The sequence below is a fragment of the Melopsittacus undulatus genome, chromosome 12 (assembly GCF_012275295.1).
Source record: "Melopsittacus undulatus isolate bMelUnd1 chromosome 12, bMelUnd1.mat.Z, whole genome shotgun sequence".
Lineage (NCBI taxonomy): Eukaryota > Metazoa > Chordata > Aves > Psittaciformes > Psittaculidae > Melopsittacus > Melopsittacus undulatus.
Window position 1 is genome coordinate 5784788 of NC_047538.1, and position 17307 is coordinate 5802094.

Genomic DNA, 17307 nt, shown 5'->3' on the forward strand with positions numbered 1-17307 from the left:
ACTCAGGAAGCTGTTTACATGTGTTTGTTTTAACTTACACTCCAGCAAGTGTCATGGTAGCCAATTCTGTGTTCAGTAATTGCCTTTGATCAGGCAGAAATACTTGTGGTCATTTAAAATGGTGTTCATAGTCCTGAACTTCATGCAGCAGTGTGTGTGAATATGTAATCAACTTTTGAACAGTAGGAATTATTTTGTGATGTGCTGGCTATAAAGGAGGATCAAAGATGCCCATGGCAGGGGGGTTGGAACTAGATGATCTTAAGGTCCTTTCCAACCCTAACTGTTCTATGATTCTATGTGCTTTTCTAGAGCTATGTTTTTATGTAGTTAGAACTTCCCACCCTCAGAAGACTCCAGTTTTGAGAGCTAATCTAGGAAAGGAGTGTCCTAGGTTCATCCTTGTATTTATTTAAAGGGTCCATGAAATGCAGGGTAGTGGCTAATGTAACATTCAGGCACTTGTATGTTGTAAAAATGTGGGCTCAATATATAGATTGTGGGCATCTTTTTTTTTGTATGTGTTTGTCAGAAACTAGCAGTTCTTGTGGCTATGCATTTTACAGTTGTTTCAATTGATTACCTTGATGATAAATAGCTAGACTTGCATCTAATACAGTAAGATATATTTTATATCTAGTATATAATTGTAATATGATGACAAGGAGCAAGGTTTTGCTTATACTTTCTGAATAACTTGAAATCTGCTTGATTTGTCAGTATGAATTCAAAATGAGTATGTCTGTCTTTGGGTTCTGGGGTGGGGATTTGAGGGTTGACTTCACGTTAGTCTCTGGTAGGATCTTAACCCTGTAACAAAGAATTGGTAGTAAACAGGCCTGAGTGATCCTGGTGAATGAGAGCCTCTGGTGTGGCTAGAGGAGATGATGAACAAGTTACAGGGCAAAGCTGAAAAGTGGAATGTGTAAGTGAGACATGAGGGAAATAACCACTCCAGTGATAGGAGCTGCACGTTTGCAGGAGGCTTTCCTGCTTGAGCAGCTTCACAGCTCCTTTAAACCAAGACATGAAGCAGATGTCAGTTTACTGGTTTCCATTGTGACTGTTACTCTGATGTGCAAATGCTGTGACCTCAGAGATCACTTGAGGACTAATGTAAATAAAACTTGGTGAAAAGTTAAGTCCAACACTGTTGCACTGAGACCTGCTTTAGCTTTAGAGTGGCTCATCTGACATTTTGCATCAGGAACCCCAGCCACTAACTCAGCCTCTTAGGATAGTTGCCCTTAGCTTAGCTCATAGAGCACTTCTGTGCGGAGTCACTGTCAAAGTGACAGACCTGAGCAGTTTGAAGGTTTGGAGCCCACGAGCATGAATGTGAGTCCTTCCAGTTGCTTCAGTGGGCTCCCAACCCAGCTCACAGAGCAGAACTTCAGCAGGCCAAGCTTCCATAACAAAATCACAGAGCTTGTAAAAGAAAACTTCCCAGACTTACTTGAAAGCCAGTTATTGCACTGTTGGAGATGAAATGCTCGTCAAGGTTTAGAAGCCTTCCTGGTAAATGTTACCCATGTGCTGGGGGAATTCCCTGCAGGGGGTGGTGGTGAAGGTTGAGGAAAGAGCTGTAATGTAATTGTGAAAGCATGACAAACCATAGAGGTTTTCAAATGAATTTTCAGGTTCGTTCACAGCTTGGCTGAAGAGCAGCTGTGGGAAATAAACCTCCTGAGAACCTAAACCCCTGGGTCTAGCTCAGAGCTGCAGTTCTTCCGTAAAGCTGGGAACTGAAGCATTTTAGTGCTGGGGAAATGAAACTGGCCAGTGCTGTTTCACTAGGTGAGAAAGCAGGCTTTCTGCAGGGCTTGGCCTTTGTCACAGAGAGCTTTTCAAGATCTAGGAGGAAGGAAAGGTTATTTTACATTTCCTTTAGGCCTGACATGTCTGAGAAGGGAAATATTTTTGCTTAAAATATCAGAACTAATCATCAGTGGCTTAATTTAGAAAGATATTGAGCATTAGTTTTGAAGGTGTTGGGTCCCTGTAGCTGCCACTGAGTTAGCTGAGATCAGTGTTCATTAGATGATGGATGAACCAAGATTTCTTAACTGTTGTCCTGCTCCAAACCAAAGGGTTCTTCTGTGGTGCTGGACTCCTGCTTGGTGCTGGTGTTCCACCACAGAAGCAAAAGCACTTTTCAGATCTGTCAGTGAAAACAGGGGGCTCTTGGGGTAGGAAAAAAGCTTGAAATAGGATCTGGAGAACAAAATGTAGGTGACCAAAGAATGTTTATGAAGTATTTTCATGGCATTACAGGCATTTCATAAATCGACTTATTTTTAACAAATGAGAGGAGGACCAGCCTTTTCTGTGTCTTTGCCCTGTTACACTAAGTTGCACAGTGGTGTGAAACTGGAGATGAGCCTTATAAAATCAAAGTAAGATGTTTCTGGACAGCATTCTTTGGGAAGTAGCACTGTAGAGCGAAGCCTACAGCTTCTGAACTGCACTTCAGCTTCCCCAGTCATGCACAGACCAGTTCTAGCAAAAGTCAAAGATAACTTTGAATTCTTCCCTTCTTTTAAAGCTTCTGGGTAACCAAAGCTAACTTTGCCTGGAACAATGAATTCAAGTCAGATAAATGCTGATATGGTGCATAATTACATATCTGCAGCTTGTTCTTGAGCCCGGAGGCTTCTGAGATTAGCTGCTTCACTGGTTTGTGCTTCAGCCTTGGACACTTGGCAGCGTGCTCTTTCCCTGTATCCCTGTAGAAGGGTCCACGTGAGCAGCATTCAGGGAGGTGGTGCTTTGGATCTTTGTTAGCAGCTGCCCAGCTGTGCTGTGTGCAGGTTATTCTTTTCTGGCAACCCTTTTCCCAGACTAGCTTGCATTTTGGTACATCTGCAGGCTCCCTGAGCACAGGTAGACAACCTCCTGAAGTATGTCAGTGGCACTGTCTCACTGAGGATTACAGTATGCTTTCTAGGTGTTGTCTCTGTGTGTGGGACTGTATGAAATATGGAGCGTGCTTCCCTTATGATTTTTTCCTTTATAAGCTAAAGGTTTGCAGATTCATTTGTTCCAACAACTCATGAAAAGCTAATGTGGAACAGACAGTTTCTTAGGTGTATTATAAATTCAATCATGCTTTACAGTCAATGCCATGAGAATCCGTATTTTCACTGGCCAATGATTTAAATTGAAATGAGACACCTCTACATCTTTTGGAGGTCTGTAATTTTATCTTTCAATTGCCACTGTAATAAAGAGATGGGTTTTTAAGCCTGCCTGTTGCTGTGATAACCTCATCTTCTCCTGGCCCCCTTCAAGACCTCCTCAGCTTTTATCTCAAAAGCACCAAGTTCTTTGAATGAGTTTTCATTTGTTCTCAGCTAGATAAGCAGTATCCTTGTAATATCCACTTGCCACACTGTCTTCACTGACGCATAGAGCCTGTGTGGTTAGGTCTTTATCAGATTAGCGCTTATCAGAGTGCACAAGTGCAGCCTGGACACTTGTATCTCCAGGGTTACAGTAAAGACTGGTCTGCCCCATATGCTAACACAGGTTCCATTCAGAAAAGTGTTTAAACACATGCTTAAGCAGTTGTATAGTCCAATTCAGTGGTAATACAATTAGTCTTTTACTTTGTTAAGAATATGCTTAAATGTTTCCTCAGATTAGAACCTGAGGTTGGCTGACTTACCTTATAAGTATATATCTTATAGGATGCATACACAGAATGTAATTGTCAAGATGGAAATAGGTTCTGATGTCACATAGCTCAATGCACCTATTGCAGGTGGTGATACTGGAAGAGGAAGCACCAGTTTCCCAGTAGTACACAAAGTTTTAAAACATGAAAACTATTGGCAGAGGAAAATGTGCTGAAGAAAGTGCTGTTGTGCAGATGCACTGCATTGTAAACTCTCACTGACTCGATTTAATGCAAGAAGATGACTTATGGATAATTGAAATATGGTTTTCCCTGTGGATTTTTTTCCTTAGTGTGAATTCAAATCACGTGCACTTATACCATATTTCAGTCATCCATAGAATAGAAACCCAGCAATGACACCAATGCTGTCTGCTAACACAGTTAGTAATCAAGGAGTAAATGTAGTGGAAGGAATACTGGGTCACCTGTCCTCCTGCCCTCCAACCTCAACTGCTCAGTATTGCTGTAGTCGCTGATGTAACTGGAATTGACAGCTAACCAATGACTGTGGAGTTGTTACCAAGTGTGATCTTGCAGAGGTGACAGACGTTCAGCCCCAGGAGGGAAGAGCTTTGCTTCAGGAGTTTTCCAGTTTGTATTTGTGTTTGCTTTGGGGAAGAGAAGTCGAAGAGCCAGAAGCCCTGGAACACTGGCAGTGGTTGTAGGTCATGACCTGTGACAGTGAGTCAAAAACTTGCCTTGGTGATTTCTGCCAGATGGCTTAGGGCTTTGCTTCCCCAGAGTCCCAGCTGCTTGCAAGAGAGAAAACCAGGTCTGTGGGGCAAGAGAGGTGAGAATATGTTTGGGTTTTTTTGACAGAATTAACAGGTATCACTTGTGGCATAGAGATGCATTTGAGGTGCATAAAAATACCAGTACCACTTACAACTTTCATACTCACCCTACTGAAAGTGTCAAAGAAATAAAGCTATTTGTATACTTGTATCCTTCCAGATATGCAAGAAAAGCACCAATCACAACAAGATGCTGAAAATTTAAGGGACTTGATATCCTTGCCTGCTTTCCTTCAGTGCAGCTGTTTCTGTCTGTACCAGTGAGAGGCTGGCATCCAATTGCTCTGGTCACCTGAGCTGTAGATAAGGAAAACTCAGGACCAAGACATTTGATATGCTCTTGGAGAGGCAACTTTCTGGTTTACTTGAGAAGGAGTTCTAGTTAACTTCCCATTCACTAGTTCTGTGAATCCACCCTGTGGTAGGTGTGAGCCTGTCACAGCTTCCTGTTCGGAATCTGGGCTGTTTCTACCCTCAGAAGTGTGGTTGGTTTTTGAACTGCAGAGATCCTTGGCCCCATCTCCAGTGTGGCAGCCAGGATAGCATCCATTATACATCGTAAATGCTGAGTTTCAATTCATATACATTTTGTAAATGATTAATAGCTGCCTTAGTAAATAATTGTTAACCCTGATGTGTGTAGTGCCCTGACCTGTAAAATGTTTATAACATCTGTGAATAGTTTATTGCTTCCATATAAACTTATAAATGGAAACTTAGTGCAATGTGTGACTAAGCATGGGGACAGAAGTAGAGGACAGGCTGTCTTGGCCTCTATTACTGGGATCCACTGGATTTTCATGATGAGGCAGGGATGTGAGACCCTGTGTAATTCTGAGAGCAGAGGCAGGAAATTGTCTCCTGTTGCACTTGTGCTGTTCAGTGTACATTAGCTGGAATTTGTCAGAGCCCTTTGGCCTCTAATGCCTATGGGATTTCATAGAATCATAGAATAGTTAGGGTTGGAAAGGACCTTAAGATCACCCAGTTCCAACCCCCTGCCATGGGCAGGGACACCTCACACTAAACCATATCACCCAAGGCTTCATCCAACCTGGCCTTGAACACTGCCAGGGATGGAGCATTCACAACCTCCCTGGGCAACCCATTCCAGTACCTCACCACCCTAACAGTAAAGAATTTCTTCCTTATATCCAGTCTAAACCTCCACTGTTTAAGTTTCAACCAGTTACCCCTTGTGCTATCACTAAGGTCCCTAATGAATAATCCCTCCCCAGCATCCCTGTAGGCCCCCTTCAGATACTGGAAGCTGCTCTGAGGTCTTCACGCAGCCTTCTCTCCTCCAGGCTGAACAGCCCCAACTTTCTCAGCCTGTCTTCATATGGGAGGTGCTCCAGTCCCTGATCATCCTCATGGCCTCCTCTGGACTTGTTCCAACAGTTCCATGTCCTTTTTATGTTGAGGACACCAGAACTGCACACAATGCTCCAGGTGAGGTCTCACGAGAGCAGAGCAGAGGGGCAGGATCACCTCCTTCGACCTGCTGGTCATACACTTCTTTTGATGCAGCCCAGGACATGGTTGCTTTCTGGGCTGTAAGCACACACTGAAGCCAGCTCATGTTCATTTTCTCATTGACCAACACCCCAAGTCCTCCGCAGGGCTGCTCTGAATTTCCTTTCTGCCCAACCTGTAGCTGTGCCTGGGATTGCTCCGACACAGGTGCAGGACCTTACACTTGTCATGGTAATAGATCAGGACAGTTTACTGTCAGGATTCTCTTTGTACTGGTAGTGAGAAGGTGCTGCATGCTTTAATACGGGTGATAGACACCTCATTGCTGCAAGATCACCAGAAGATACCTAGAAGGAAGAGCTGCAGGGCTCAACAACAGAGTAATTCAGCAAGCTCAGCAGAGGAAGGGGTTTTGTTTAGAGTATTCACTGTCTGGCTTTTAACTTGACTCACTTCAGGCAGCTGGTGCTCAGAAGAGCTCTCCAGATGCTTCATGGCCAAAATGAGCACTTAAGTGATTGTTTTTTTAAAGTAAAACTTGAAGTGGACATTCTGCCCAAAACTGTGCCTGAAGGGTACAAACCCCAAACAGAACTCGTGGGTCTGCTGTGAGGTTTGAATGAGAAGTCAAGGGGAGGAAAGCAGTGCCTTACTGGGTGAGTCTCACAGCCTGTCCAGTGCTCTAACACAGCAGCCCTGTGGGGGAGCTCAGTGGGGATTTCCAGCAAGAGTAGAACTCCTACTTTTTGGAAGGGTAATTCAGACTTTCTCATTATCTGGTCTCTGGGTTGGTTCATTCTTTTTCCATGTAGCTGCCTATTTATCCCATTTGACAGAGAGATCGCTATGACAAAATGCTAAAAGCTCTTGCTCTGGGCTATTTTTAATCTACTGCAGGTGAAAGATCAGAACACATTTTTGGAAGATTTATGGGCCAGTGTTGTGCTGGGCAGGATAAATGGGAGTTGACAAACTACAGGACACGAGGTTTAAACCATTGACCTCTGACATTAGGAGTCATCACAACTGTATGTTATCACATTTATGTTCAGGAGTTAAAGGCTTTTGCTCTGAGGGAGTCTTGTAAATGCTTAGCAGAGGTACAGAAATGCAGTTCTTAGTCTTTAAGCTTTATTGTTGGTGATGAGTAGTTAAATCTCTCAGGCCACTGTGGATTTTAGTGCAGAATATTTGTAAGTAATCTTTAAGTATTTGGGTTGTTTGTACAGAATAACACATCTGTTTGTCTTGAGAAGAGTGTAGCTACTCAATGGCAGTTCAGCTTGAGCAGACTCATCACTTTTTGCTGCTCCTTTAATAGTCTAGTATTCCAAGCTACTTCCCAACTCCAGGATCTCTGTTAACTGTGTCCATTTGTGAAACAAAAGCCCCACTAAAGCAAAAAAGCTTTGGGATGCATGGGACACTGTTCTCAAATCAAGTATGTACTGAAGTGTTCAACCCCAAAATTCTGCAGTGCATCGTAATGCGATAGTGGGGCAGGATGGGTGCATGCAGCTGCACCTCTGCTCTGACACACAGCATCTAAAACACGACCTAGCCATTTTAGAGAACAGGGAGGAGAGGAATGAAGAGAGGGTGAAACTGATAGAGCAGAAGGTGAGTTGGAAGTGATGACTGAAGGGAAGGCCTGAGCTTCCTGCAAGTTGAGGCACTGCTCTTGACAATCACCAGGCTGGGACCTGTCCCATGTAGAGGATCACAACATCCCATTGCCTTTATTGCTGTCCAGGGATTCTTCAGGCTTGTAGCTGAGCAGCTGACCCTGCAGGTTCAGGGGTAGGCTCTGTGCAGTATTGAGTTCATCATGCAACACAAGCTTCCCAAATTATGCATCATTCTGAGGGGCACAGAACCAATTAGTATATGGATTTGTTCTGCATGTGCAAATCTTTTCTTGGGCTAAGGAAGTGTCATACAGAGACTTGGCTGAAGAAAAGAAGAAAACAGTTTAATCTTATATTGTAATTGTCATCCTCTGACTAATGATAAGCAATATTATGGCCTGCATATCGGCTGTAATTAAGCAGTGAGACACAACAAGGTGTATGTTACAGAGAGATAACACAGTGCTTAAGAGCCAGTGACCTGCAAAGCATGTTATCTCCCAGCTGCACAAGCCCTACACAGTCAGTTTGTACATGTTGTGGTGGCAAATCCACCAGCCCCTCTTCCCCACCTTCATGCTGCTTTTCAAGGTGCAGAAACTGTGAAGAATTCTTGTGTTACTGGTTGCATTGTGTGATGTTTAAAAAAGCTTCCTTTTTATATCAGTCAATTTCTGCACATGTAATAAGCCAGTATGAAGCATTCCAAGTTATCATTCAGTGGAGCTCTGGGAAATTAGCATCACTTAAAATGAGCCCCTTCAGAGTTTTGTTAGACAAGTAGGTATGGAGCATGCAGGGAAGGATCCAAGCACCAAACTGATAGCAACTCTTTGTTTGCTCCAAGAAAGGTTTTGTGTTGTTTTCAAAGATAGCAGAGGGAGCCTTTTGCTGGAACACAGTGTTAGATGAGACTTGTTTCAAAGTAGAATTGATTTTTAGTTAGAATTAAAGATTGGAAGCATGAAGCCTGTACTGTTTGTACTAAACACGAAAACCTTATCAGGGTACCATTGCACATGTAGGTGTCCTGCGTAGGCTGACCAGATGGATGCTGCACAGGTGACTGAGTCTTTGAACAACCAGATAAACGTCTTGAGGCTTATTCCTTATTTTACCCCTAATGAAACTTTGCAGGGTCAATAACTTGGTTAATGTTGATCAAATTTTCAGTTTAAGTTCAGTCATGGACGTGGACCTACAGCCTCTTGATATTGGGCAGCTACATATGCTTGTACAATTCATACAAAATACAGTAGATCGAAGTGCTTCATTTTGTTCCTATGTCACAGTCTCTTACACTTCCTTATTCATGTTGTTTCTCCCCCCAGCCATACAAATTGAATTCCAGATAGCAAATTAGGATGTCACTGTCATCTCTGTAAGCAAACTACTGACAATTTCACCCAGGCAGAGGGAGAAAAGCAGCAGTGAGTTGAGGTAAGAAGTGTCTTATCTAATGTCTGTTAGCCCATATTGCCAGAACAGAATACGTATTTTTTTATTTCCCAGTTTTTTGGTAGTGTTCCCCTTTGAAACAGGGGGATACTTCTTTAGCCAAATGCAAGATTTCAGCAGTGCAGAAGGACAGTCTGGTCCTGGTCAGAAGCAGAGATGGGTTACTGGGGTTTGAATGGCACTTAGCCTCTCTGGACACTGATGTCAGTTGGATGTCCTAGATATTACTGTATTAAAAGCATAAAGTTAGGCTTAATGCAAGAACAGAGAGAAAAGGCAGAGGCAACAGAGACAGCTGTCTCTTCCTCAGAGCCCTTCTACTGGGTGAGACTGTTTCTGATTACAGCTGTAGCACTGTAAATGCCTGCTAGATGTCTGGTGATAATCCATTCAAAGCAATTACAAGGCATCCGTCACCAGCAGGGTCTGAGCCACAGGCTTCTTATCTGGGAAAATTGATGGAGGAGAAGGGGGGAGTGAGGGAAGAAATCAATGCCTTTCACCAATGTTATCTGCCAAATTGAATTAAGCAGCATGGGATCCCTGCTTTACACACTGCGAGAGCTGGAGCTTGAAGAGTCTGTTTGCAGTAAGCTCAGTTCATGGGCAAGGCAGGTGGGAGCTGAGTGTTGGTTCTACTCACTGGCAATTTCTTGGGCACCCACTATTGCCAGTGGGAGCTTGTGTATGCAAAAGGACTTCAGATCTTAGCAGCACCCAGAGCCTTTAAACCTCGTAGCACCACTTGTGACTATTGTGTCTGCTCAGGGTCTTAATGTATTGTTTCATGTTCTTTTACCTATTTTCTGGGTGTAGCCAAGAGTATCTCATTGCTCACCACATCTCAGTTTATACAGGCAAGGGTTGTAGAGAAAGCAACAGCAAAGGTACACTAATAGGTTCCTTGGAAGCAGTGCTAGTGAAACCAGTGTTTAAAAGCATTGCATGTGTTGAGTCTGTTGGCAACACAGCTGTGCTGCACAGCGTGTGATCAGGTACTGAGATGTACTGAGAGTTCATGGGTCTTGAGGTCAGGAGGTTTTGGGTGGGGGGTTTAATATTCAAGGAAATGCAGCTTATTGCTGTGGGTTTTGGTGTTCTGATTTCTGAATGTATCTGCTTGTCATTGCACTTTGCTTATGGGTTGGAAGGCTAAATTTCACTTGTATATGTCTAACTGCATAGTCATTTTGCCAAGCAACATTGCAATCCAGGAGAGAGGTTTAGGAGAGTGTAACAGAGTTACCAGCTGCAAATGACACTTTCCCTTCCTGGGCTGGGAATTGACATTTCAGAGGCCACCAGTTTATCTATGGAGACGTTTGGTAGGTGCTTCCTGCATGGTATATGAACAAATACAACTGTAGATCCATTTAGACAACAGCAGGGAGATTGTCACTTGGGATGCTACAAAACAGAATCTATGTGTACTGATCAAATCAGTTCTGTCTGTGGGCTGCGTGGCCAGCAGCTTGTTAGTGCATGGTACAGTGCCTGGTTTTAGACCTTTGCCTCATAAAGTAGGGGTTTAATGCCATTTTTTTGACAAATAGCCAGCAAAGGGAGTTACTGCAGCTCCAGAGCATGTACTCTTACTGGGTTTGGAATTGAGTCCTGCTGACAGCCCATGTGCCTGCTCTTGGTTTGGAAACTCAACATCATGGGTTTATGATTTTCTTCACAAAAGCATAGTGATCACTCAAACATAAAGTCTTTATGATATTTACAGAAATGAGCAGATTTTGGAACAAATCTGACCTCCTTTCAAGGCAGTAAAACCTTGGTTTAACCCATGTAAGTTCCCTCTTGTGTTGCAGGGTTTTTCTCCTGCAGTTGTTGTGTATGTGAGATGAGAGAGTTGTCATCTGGGGAGAGTGCTGGGGGGCTGGAGGACCAGGACAGCTTGGGCAGAATAGGCTCTGGGGACCTAAAAGGATAAAATCCTCAAGGTTCTGGGTTGGAGCTGACTTGGCAGAAAACAAATACCAAAGTAAGCTGAAGCAGATGAGCCAGACAACTTGTGGGTACCGGACAGAACAATTCACCCAAACAAGTCCAGTGCAGAGATCTGTGGAAACCTCCCTCCCAGGTAAGTGTGTGTGGGAATCTGCATTGCAGTCAGGTGTGCTTGAAGTGCACATAAGCCATCTAATAAAAATTCCCCCAGAGTATACGTCACACAGCTGCGTTTTATTGTATTTGTGCTCTCTTCCTACTGACAGCACCTTTGGAGCCACATTACTCACATCTCATCAGCAGCTCTGACACTCCTGGCTTTTTACTGCTTCCCTGGTTCCTATCATCCTCTGCAAGCTTTATCCCTTCCTTGCACACTGGCCAAGGTGTATTTCTGTAGTATCTTTTCAACAAATGAACATGGGAGCATGTAAAAAGCAGTTTGGATACTATGGCAGTAACAAGGGCTCTCACCTTTTCTACTGAAAATCCCTACCCAACCTCAGTTGTTTTTAGGGGTTCAGTTTTCCCTTTGCTCCATCTGTTTGGTATAAAGGGTGCTGCTTGCACTAAAACGGGAAGGACTGAGTGAGGTGCAGTGCTGAACTAGTGTTTAATCCTCTTTCAGAGCATTTTAATGTACAGTGTATAGACCGTGTTCAGAATGAGCAGCTCCAGGAGTATGTACATGGGCTTGGTTAGGACTCTGGGGGTTTTTTTGCTTCCCTTTTTTCCGTGGTGGCTATTGAAGGAGCCATGAAGATGTTTTACTTCAGACCTCAGGGAACTTGACTTTAGTTTCTATGTCCAGCAGCTGGTTTGAGCGTGGGGCAGTTCAGCTCATTCAGCTGCTGATTCCTCTCCCCCCTCCGCTCCCATTCTTGTTTCTGTTGAATGAAAGTTCATCAGGGCAGGGCCTGTAGCTCACTAAGGACTTGTTGGGAACTGAGCACAGAGGGGCCGGGGCCCTGTTAGACTTCTGTTTCCACTTGTGAAATCCAATTGAACTCCAGGGGTACTTCAGCATCCACAGTCTGAGAGGCAGGTTTCTGTCTGCACTGCCAGCATTAGCTGAACTCTGATTATCAATTGGTCTCAAAGCAGTTTTGTAGTGCTCGGGATGAACAGATCCCTGGATTGCTGGTTGGGGACTGGGCAGCAGTTTACTGAGCCATGCTGCTTATCTGGGACTCACTGCAGTGATGGGCAGTGCCTGAACTGCGGCTGCATCGGAGGAGGCACATTGCCAAAGAAGGACAAATCCTGGTGAGATGAGGAAAATGGAGTAAAAGAAAAGGTTTCTATGAGTGACCATGAGTGGTGTGAACACCTCCATTTCTTGGTGCCCAGTAAGAACCTCTCTGACAGGTACCACTCAATGCCCTTGGCTCTTCCCAGTATGTCCCCAGCTGCCTGTTCACTCACAAACCTCTTCTGAACACCTCATTTCCACTGTGAGATGAACCTGGCACCCTTGATACACAGCTGCAGCTGGCAAAGGAGAAGCTCTGGGGGTTTTGTGTGATTTCTGTTTTATACAGAAGCCACTAGGGGAAAAGAATACGATAGTCATGGTGTGGGTCTCTTCAGATTTTGCCAGCACTAACCCAGAGCTCTGTGGGGTCTGTGACAGTCACCTCGGGTGTACAGCTCCCATCAGAGTCTTGTGTTCAGGACAGTGGAGGAGGCAAATGAAATACACGTTTTCTTGCTTTGTGTGTTTGTGCTTGTAATGTAGGTCAGTTAGATGAAAGCTTCTAGCAGAGTAGCCAGATAAATCTGGGATAGCTGAAAAGGGATAGTCCAAGAATAGGGATGGAGTCCAATAGGCCTGGGTAGCTGGATTCAGGCATTGGAGATTTCCATATGTGAGGCCAAGCATTAATTCCAAGTTAGCCTCAGCTAACATCAGAAGGGGACTAAACCAGACAAGGTTTACTCCTAAACTCTTGCAGACTCTGGAAGTGCAGCTTTGCTGCAGTTGGTCCCTGGTGAAGAACACTCATTCAGAATGCACAAAACTGAACACGTCCTGGGCAGTTCTGGCAAGAGCAGGAGGGGCATTGCTCTGACTGCCCCTCACAAAGCAGGCTGCAGTGAGTCACAGAGAGGAAGCAGAGATATTTTTGTCTAAGCTGTTTGATCATTCCCTGGCTTTTCCACTGTTTTACAAGAGCATGTTAAGAAATGTACCAGAGCTGTGGAAATTCTGCAGCCATTTCTCAGAAAACCATGAGAGAATTACTTTAACATGTTTCCATCTCCTGCTTTTCTGCATTTTTCCCCTCTTGTATTTCTTTTTCTTTGACCCAGTACAAACTTTTATACACTTACAGCTCTCTGTATTCAACAGACACCTCGCTGCAGTGCTGGACTTTCCCTGTGAAGCAGCACACATCGCTTCCAATGGAATTCCATTCTCCTTTACCGTATCATCATGTGCAGACCTGAAACTGGCTCTGTTTAAATGATGCCTTCAAGAGGATTATACCAGGCTGTGTGGGGAAGAGTATGAACAAGGTGCTGTCTTGACTCAGCTGCAGGTGGTTGGTGCACCTTGGCACATTGAAGATGGTAAGGTGATTGGTTTTGGGGGGGGGGTTAGGTATGCCAAAAAAGCTAAAGCACAGCAGGAAAGCCGAGCATCCCTCCAACATGTGCAATTACAATGCTGTTTCCACCTACAGACAAAATGGGGTTTGGTGGTGGGTATATGTGAGGGTGTGTCTATGTGTCCACCAGAGGATGAGTATGTGGACAAGTTCCATTGGCCTGCAAGCTACAATGGGTTAGACAATTCACAAGCCTTGTCTTACATGACTTGGCTGCACATGCACTAAATACCAATGTAGTAGAATTAAAATGCAGCCCTCTGAGGTGGCACACATCATGTGAGGCACTGGGCCAGGGCCAGCGGTGAAGGCTGTGCCTGCAGGTGTCCAAGCCAGAGACATCACTCATCTCTCCCCACAAGACCAAGTCCTTCATCTCACACCTTCTCTTGGGGAGCTTGGCCTGGGTCTCCTTCCCAGCACTGAGGTAAGGCCAAGGCTTTACCAGCACATGTGGTCATCTCCACTGGTGCTTTGGAGACTCTCCATGCACAACACGCACATGGCCAATGGCAGTAACCATCGGGTACACGCGTGCGGGTGTCCAGTTCCTGTATGTGAATGGGGTTTAACTTCAAATCACAAAGCCCTGACCATTGCAGCAGCACCTCACCCGCTGTGGGACACGGGCATGCGCTCACCCCAACAGCTCCAGCACAGCCAGGCCAAAAACCAAACCACAGCTACTGATTCTTTTCTGGACAAACAATTTTATTTTAGGTAATGCGTCTATACACTGTACATTCAGTCACTGTGGTATATAAGCATAGCTATTTTCATACATAATCTCATAAAGTCCTTTATTTTACAATATTATCTGCTTCGAGGGGAGGGGATGTGGAAAAGGGGGTGGAAAAGGACTATCAAGGTACACAGCGAAATAGATAAATATGCCAAGCTTTTTTCTTATTTTTTTTTTAAATCAGGCATTTATAAACAAGAAAGCATACATTACTTACATAAAAATAGTTCTAGAATAGTAGAGTAAGTCATAATATTGTCATTAGCAGCAGCATAGGAGAGACCAGGATAACAAAAATGTGCTGAAATGCTATTGGCTATTATAAATGTAAAGATTCATTTTTCTTCAGTTGAAAAAATGTCATTTCTGTGAGTTCTGTTGATTTAAAAAAAAAACAACAAAAAACCAACCCAAAACAAAAGAACCAAGCCAACAAAAACCTCTCTCTAAAACACGTGGACTGGAGGGGGCCGAGGGAAAGGAACCACTCTTTTGGTAATAAAATACTTTACAGTGAAAACGAGGACAAAGGAAATGCCAGTGGTGGAGGAGGGCGAACCCACAGCGGCAGCTTCCAAAAGGGGTTGTTGTGTTGTTCCTCACAGACAGCAAAGGTTCTTCTCAGTTAAAAACACAACTCAGAAAACAAGACAGCTACCAGGTAAGAAAGAGTTCTGAAAAAGTAAACACCATATACACTTATAATACAACAGTGTAAAATGAAAACAAGTATTTACAGGTTGACTTGACTTTTAACTGTTTCTTTTTTACATTGGCTAGTTCTGTTTGAAAAGCAGAATATTATGTATACGAGTTAGCTGCTCCATAGATATGAATGTTATTGCTGTTGGTTTTTTTTCCCTTCGTTAAGTCTTCTTTCAGTAATAGAAACAATGAGTAATTAAACTGAATATACAAGTACTAAGTAATATATTTGTAAGCAGAGGGAGAGTCAACAGCCTGTAGGAAACACCTCTTCTCCCTGTTCACTTCTTAAAGGAAACTAACGAGCAGATGAAAGGCGAAGCTGGGACTTTACAGTTCCGGCCCTCCCGGGCTGGAGTGTGCATGGAATGCGGCGGGACCCGGAGTGAGCCCAAGGACAAGCCCAGCCCTTCCCCGCCAGCGGGTGCTCCCTGAAACTACACACACAACTGCCCACCTCCAGCCTGCCCAAAGGGGGGCACTGAAGGTTCCCACCATCTGACAGCCTGTTGCTAGAGGTTAGTGTCTCTGGGCTGTCTGCTGAGGATGTGGAAATGAACGGCACGCTCAGGAATTCTGACTTAGGAATCAATTCCATGTTCAGCAGAAATAAATGGTAAAATGGACTTCAGGAAGACAACATTCCTGTCCTTCGAGCCTCTCCTGCCAATTAGCTGCTGGTGTGGAACACTTGTTCCCAGTCTTCCTGCACCTTATTTAGGCTTTTGGATTTTAAACCTGAATTTATGCAAGTGTTTTTATAGAACACTCTCACTCCCAAGGATCAAATGCTATTGAGCCTGAACCTCAACCATGGTAAAGTTCATCTATCATAGATCATGGAATTACTATAATGCTTGGCAAAAGGACACAACAGGTTTGTAACAATGGTTGTAACTTTAACTTGTAGGCTTCTTTCTTGCCAATTTTAATCATAGAATCATAGAATGGTTTGGGTTGAAGGGACCTTAAAGCTCATCCAGTCCCAAACCCCTGCTGTGAGCAGGGACACCTTCCACTGGAGCAGGTTGCTCCAAGCCCCATCCAGCCTGGCCTTGACCACTGCCTGGCCCATCTCATGTGAAGCACAGGTGCTGGTGGCTGTGTGACAGGACCATTTACTACTGATAGCTAAGCCCATGCACTGCTCTGGGTTTGGGGGTTATTTATTTATTTAAAACTGCAGAATTCATTAATTTAGGAGCTAAAAGCATCACCTGCAGAGCAGGTGTTGGGCCAGAGACCGCGTCTGCTTCCTGCACACTCATGTGTCCTGGGCAGCAGGTGAGTGAGCCACTTCCCAGTAAGAGGTGGCTGGAGGCAGGCACGGTGCCAGCTCTTGTTGGGGCACAAGGGGAGAGCAGGTAAAAACACCAACGGAACCAAGTGTAAACCGTGAGGGGTCAGACATGCTGGGGGGACGTATGTGTCCTCGGTGTAATTTCATAGCGTGGCAGCAAAGCAGAGCAGGTGAGTGCTGATCCAGCATCAACTAGAGCTAAAGTTACTCTGTTTCCCTTGAACAAATAAGTGAATAATACAGAGCTGGAAATCATAAGGCTGAGAACATTTTTATGCATACTGCATAACAAAATAAACCCTTTACATAAGACAGTAATAATGCCCATTAATGAATATACTTATGGCAGAGATTTTAATTCCATGCATATGATTTAATATCGCAGAAAAAAACGTACAAAGAAAAAAAACAAAAAACCAACAAAACACATAAAAAAAAACCTGCTTAAGCATAATCAAAATTCCTTTTGCATTGCACTTTAGAGGAGGAGATCTGCACTAGCCTCAGTCTCCAGCATCCCAAACGCACGAGGGCAGAGCCCCGGATCAACGGACAGTTACTTGGTGGAACTGTTTCTTGCTCCCAACAGTTTTACATTGTCCCAGTAATTCTACTCCTTTCATATTTCTTCTTTTTTTTTGTACCTAAAACATATATATGAACTTCTTTGTTAATGCTCACAGTTATTATAATGGTTATTATAATGGTTTCAAGCAAACAGCTCTTGTTTAGGAAAAAAAATAATCTCTCTAATGTACTGTAAGTAAATAGGATAATTTCAGGATTGGAAGCCGCTTTCTGTCTACTGAGAAAGAATTTGTAAGCTTACAGAGTTTGCAGCAATGTCCAAAAGCAAATAAAGATTACTGGAAAGAATGGTTCTTTGTTTTGAGTAACTTCTGGGGAGGATGATCCATTGGGGGGGCTTTTTTTTATCTTCTTTCCTTTTATTCTGTA

At 43.9% G+C, this 17307-nt stretch overlaps 1 non-coding gene across 7 annotated transcripts in view; it reads left to right on the forward strand.

The window, feature by feature from the left end:
- LOC115945580 (uncharacterized) overlaps positions 1–17307 on the forward strand; it is a 125923-nt gene that overhangs the window by 107410 nt on the left and 1206 nt on the right. For 6 of the 7 annotated variants that reach the window (XR_004079887.2, XR_004079890.2, XR_004079886.2 and 3 more), the window contains 3 exons: positions 8909–9017; positions 13345–13565; positions 15345–15568. This is a non-coding gene — a transcript (uncharacterized protein). The remainder of the gene's footprint in view (positions 1–8908; positions 9018–13344; positions 13566–15344; positions 15569–17307) is intronic. The other variant, XR_004079888.2, reaches the window with a different exon arrangement.